Below are 6,000 nucleotides of genomic sequence, written 5' to 3' on the forward strand. Positions count from 1 at the left end.
GAGATGGTTGGAGTCCATCAGAGACAGCCCCAAAGAGTTCACAGGACCAAAGAAATTAAAGCATATCAGAATGAGTTCAGTTCAGGTTTTTCTTTCACAGTAATTTCACAGAACTGGTTCAAAAAACATACAAAGAGCTGCTGACGTTAAAACAGATTGAGAATGTTTCTATGTTGTATCATATTTCATTGTCAAAAAAATGTAAAACATTTTCTTGAAGTCAGGGGGAAGGGAAATGAGATGCATCAATTAGAAAAGAAATCACAATCCTTGAATATTTATTGTCAAGTGCCTGTAGTATTTAACAAACCTTTTAAAATAACTTTCTTATTTTTATGAGCTATACTATGAATAAAACTGTAAACAATTATATGATACTTGAGATATTCTTACGAGGACTCCGATTTGCATAAGGCTGGAAGGAATGCCTTTAGCCTCCTGGCTATGGGTGGGATAGGACCTCTGTTGGTCTTTTCTGTGTTGCACAGATTGCAAGCCCAGTGCCACTTTGAGATCTTTGGCAACAGTTAACTCTACAGCTCATGTGGTTGAGCCTGTATGATAATGAGTATTCAGAGATGGATAATGCTTGGGGGGCACTCACCAACCTAAGACAGAGCACTTGTGGGGCCTGGGCAGGTGTCTCCATGACAGGTGAGGTGACCTGCTGACGTCCCACGCAACCTAAGTCAGAAGCTCATTTTTTAGTAAAAAGGGGGGACCTGTAGGGCCCTGGTCTCCTCCCATATTGAGTAAAGCCTTTGCCTGCTTGCTGACCTTGACCAAATGTCCTCCCTATGCTAAATCCCTGCAGGTACCCACCCTCCTGAATGCTTAAGGGAAGTTCCTTGTTTGTGTATCCTGCATATTGGGCGTTAACATTGGGACTTATCCATTCAGAAATGGTATTTAACTGTCTTATCAGTAACTTTCAGTAATTCAGTTTGGAACTCCATACACCTGTGTTGTGTTCATGCTTGAGCAGGTTCATGTTCATGTAGAGGTGAAAGGTTTTTATTGAATGTCTTCTCTCTCTTTCCACCTTCATTTTTGAGATATGGTCTCTCACTAAATCTGCTGTGCACTGTTTTGTCTAGACTGACTATTGAGCAAACCACAGGAATCCTCCTGCTTCCATCTCTAGAGCACTGTAATTACAAGCTTTTTATGTTGGTGCTGGTGATCCAACTCCACCCCCCATGCTTATACAGAAAGCACTTTATCCACTAAGCTATCTCCCAAGCTGGAGAGGTTTTTGTTTGTTTGGTTTGGTTTTTGTTTGTTTGTTTTTTTGGGGGATACAAATTAAGTTAACAGAGATTTCTTCAAATGTAAGTAAAATCTGACACACAGATAAATCCTGTCTTGAAAAAACAAATGAACAAATATGTAAAATCTGGCTTCATTTCTTGGTACTGCATAAGTGTGTTGTCAGAACTGATTGTATATCTCTTCACTGTCAAGGAAAAGTGTTTCCACCTCTCTATGATACAGTCCCTCACCCCTTCTTAAGTTTTGTAGTTCTGTTAGGGCATCCTCTCAAAATACAGCATCCCCATCCCAATCTCAGCACCTACACAATGATCAACACACCATAGCAATGATCCTCTACTATGACTCAAAAGGTTACTATAAATTTAAAATGAGTTAGCATAGTCCATTCTCTTTATTATGTCAAAATACCACAAGCCTGGTAGATTACAAACAACAGAAACTAACTGCTTATAGTTTTGGAGATGATAAAGTCTCAAATCAAAGTACCAGCAGCAGATTTGTTGGCTTATGTATAGATAACAACTACTACCTGTGTTCTCACAAGTTGTAAGAGAGAAAACAACCCTCACAGGGGTCTCATCTATAAAACTTTGTAAATCTCACTTCTGGGGTCTTTATCCTCAAGATCGAATCAAATTCGATCTTGATGCTATCACCTTAGGGATTATATTTCAACATGTGAATTCCAGAGAGATACAAAAGGAATTGATTGTATGAGTGTCTCAATCATAAGTATTAAAGAACACAAAGACTTCTGTGTTAGCTAGATACCAGGGCATTTGTCACAGCAGATGGATCTTCAAGGAAATGGAAAGGAAAAGTTTTAGAAGCTAATTAATTCCAAGAGAAGAAATGACCCACAGGATGAGCGAGAGTCAGGAATCCTTGTTCCTTAAGATTTGATCACTTTTACTTCAAATGAATTTTGAGTGACCCCCTCCTCCTTTTTCTTTCTTTCTTTTTTTTTTTTTTTTTTTTTTTTTTTGCAAACATTTATAACTTAGAAAATTGAAACCATTTACCTCAAAAGTGCCACCAGTACCAGAAATATACATAAGAACCTTAGAGACACTGGTTGGTCACCAAGTTGCTTTCTGAAGTTACAACTTTGGAGCCTAACAGATTTTGTTTGAACCACAACTCGGTCCCTTGTAGCTGTTTGGCTTGGTGATGGGGATTAGGTGTAATGGAGCTTTGACAATGAGGTTGCAAAGGGTCTTCATCAAGTTCAAATAAAATACTGTAAGAAAAACGCTTACTGCAGCACACTCCGGCACAATAATTGCTTCTAGTCATTATGACTTTCAATCTACTTAAAACTATTAGAGAGGCTCTGCTGTTTTGAGAAGTAAGACTAAGAGGAATTATTTAAGAAATGAACACTGAGTAGATTTTTGGGAAAAAATAATTTAGACATTCATCGTATCCTGTACTAAAATGGAAAATACATCTTGATTTTATGGTTAAATATAAAAACCGAAGCCACAAGCAAAGCAGTAAAATAGAGCACTGAATAATTTATCTAATTATCTGTAAGGGAGGAAATTCATATACATAAAAGCCTTCATGAGCCAGAATCCCATATTCACAGCTGGTGAGAGTATAAATATTTTTTTTGTTTTACTCAGAAACATTTTTTATAATGCATGTTTAAAACTTTAAGAGTGTGCATGTCATTTGAGTTAGTAAGTCAATCTAATTAAACAAATACTTAAATGTTAATAAGTGATGAAAACTTTAAACAATGGTTTATGGAATATTATTCTCCAGCCACTGTTACTTATGACGGGCAACAAAACAATAAATAATCTGGGATGTAACCTAAATGTCCAACAATAAAGGAATATTAAGTAAAATATCATATGTCTAAACTTTATGATATAAAATCATCAAAAACCATGTTTAAATATTAAGTGGGCAAAAGCTGGATAGAGAAAAATGGGAGATGCTTACAAGGACAATGTGCTGAGAAAATGGCAATGAATGGATTTAATGAATGTGTTTATCTCTTGAATATCAAATAATAAGTTCTATAAGTTCTTCTCCTTAGGATTATTAGTGTTTAAACATCTTCTGTAAAAAGTCAGAGAAGCTACCCTGCTAGCGATGATATGAGAAGCAGTACTAAACATCCTTTTGAAAAGGGTTCATTGCATTGGAACTGAATCCCTGCACTTTGTTACACCATCTGCACTACTATCCATCAGAGAACGTCCCTGGTCGCTCACAGCTGAAATTCTCTGACTATTAAACAATAATACCCATTCTTCCTCTTGGCCTCTGACAGCTATCCCTCTTTGTATCCATATACACTACCCCTCTAAAAGTCTAGTTAAGGGGAGTCAGAACACATTTGCTTCCTTGAGATTGGTTTGGATATGTACAATTACAGAAAACATTCTTTTTTTTTTCTTCTTCTCCCTGAAAGTACTAGAAAATAAACCAAATAAGTAGCTAAAAAATTAAATTCCTGTGGAAAGTCTCAAACAGGCACTAACAGTTGCAACAAATGTTGGGATATTTATGCTTGGCCAAAGTTTGTATAATGGTCTATAGTAAATCACTGGCATTTTATATTTAAAATGGGTTTATATTTTTAGAGTTCAAAGAATTAAAGACTGCTTAAAAGATATAAGAAACTAATTACCTCCTTATCAATTCAGAATTTTCCTAAAACATTTCTTTCAAATACAAAAAACAAACAAACAAACAAACAAACAAACAAAAAAACCCAACCTGGTGGGGGGGAAATATAACCTGTCTACAGTGATCAAATTCTCATGGGAAGTACTTATATCTCAAATCGATTAGCCTGTTGGGCTGCTGTACCACAACCATAGCCATTTTCAGAAATACTCAGATTGTGTGTAAATTAAATAATGAATATAAAATTGGCAATAAAAGCCTTACTTCTATATTTTTGAAAATTAACAACACCTACACCATTTTTCATAGTAACACTCAATACCTTTAATATTCAGGGTAGAAAATGTGGTGTTAATGTAATATTTCCTTCAATCCTCAAAATTCAGATTTAATATATACATGTCTACCTGTGAGAAATAAGTGACAGGACAGTTAGACATATAGGAACATGCTGGCTGGAGTGTATCTGCTTCCTTTAGGTTTTATGGCTGCTCTAAAATAGCTGTTTTAGAGATTGGTTTGGTATTTCCATACCAACCTCAGAGTTTTGGTAGCCAAAGCATTGTCTTAACATTTCAGTTTAGGTCAAATGATGGCCTTGGGCAGATTTAATGGTGATCGGATGGAAAAGGATACAGGAAAGGTAAGGTGGATTGCCAAGGACACAGGATGGAAAGAAAGCCCTAGGTATTATGTTTGCTTTGCTCTCAGTGTTAGCGCCAAGGCAGGGACCAGTGTACCAAACCCAGGCAGTGACTCTGTGTTGAGGATGGCTGCCCAATTTTGACAGTGCTTGCTTTTTCCCACACTTAGCAGCTTCTAGAAACCAACATCTTACCTTGAAATCAACAATTTTTAGCTTCCTCTTTGAAATGAAGATATATGATATTGTCTTCTTATATTAGAAGAAAATAATAAATTCTAGTGTCTCACAGTAAGATAAGGGTGATTATATTTCACAATAACCTCTTGTATAGTTTACAGATAAATTTGGAAAGAGATGCTTGCAGGCTCGAAATGTAAAGAAATGATAAGGAGATGGAAATACTATTTATCTTGATTTTTATCAGTGTATTCTGTTGCAATTCACACAATGGCCATAAATACTCTTATGCTTTTTTTCTTGAAATAGGAGTGAGTTGTTTTACTGACTGCAGATAAAACTACATAGAGTCCTGAAAATAACCATTGATAATATACATAAGTAGCATACATAATGCCACGATCCAGCATTTGGTGAGAATGATGAACTTCAAGTAAAAGCCAGAATTACAAACTGATAGAATCAACAGCCTTAACAACAGTGAGAGTTAAAGACTTAGAACTCCACACTGATAAATTGAATTCAATGTTGGAATCTGGACACTGTAAATTTGTCCTGAATAATATTTGGAATAAAAATGACACAACGAAAAAGAGAAAATTAAATTAAATCTTTTTTCTATAACCCAAATCTTATATTACTATCTGGGAACTTGTTTTCTATTTATTTCTGTTCTGCAATGTATGGTTTTCTTTTGAATTTGTGGATTCACACCATACTGCAGGGAAAATACATGTTGTTTGTTTTTTTTTTAAATTCAAGAACCTCATAAAAAGATGACATTGGTACAGAAGTGTAGTGCTTTTTTTAACCTTTCTCTACCCTTTTTGCCTGTTAGAGTGTTCTTTTTTCTTTCCTCCTTCCTTCCTTTCTTTCTTTTTCTCTCTTTCTTTCTTTTCTTTCTTTCTTTCTTTCTTTCTTTCTTTCTTTCTTTCTCTCTTTCCTTTTTTCTTTCTTTCTTTTTCTTTGACAGAGGGTCTGTTCTTCAGATGTAAATTCATTTAGTGTGCCTTCTGTAAAAGGCACCAGGAGACACAGTGCTGACCACCACCCTTCAGAATGTGCTGTAGTTACAGCTAAAGGAAGTAGCCATAAACTTTGTGCACAGAATGTGGCATGAAAAAGCTTCCTCTTCTGACTTCTGTTGTTTCACATCTGAGGTCAGCTAGTGTCTTTTGCCTCCTGAGTCTTGATTGTTAATCTGGACTTCTCTTCCTTAAGAAGCATTTAAATCTTCTATTAGATCATACACTCAT

This window comes from Peromyscus eremicus, chromosome 12, assembly GCF_949786415.1.
Source record: "Peromyscus eremicus chromosome 12, PerEre_H2_v1, whole genome shotgun sequence".
NCBI lineage: Eukaryota > Metazoa > Chordata > Mammalia > Rodentia > Cricetidae > Peromyscus > Peromyscus eremicus.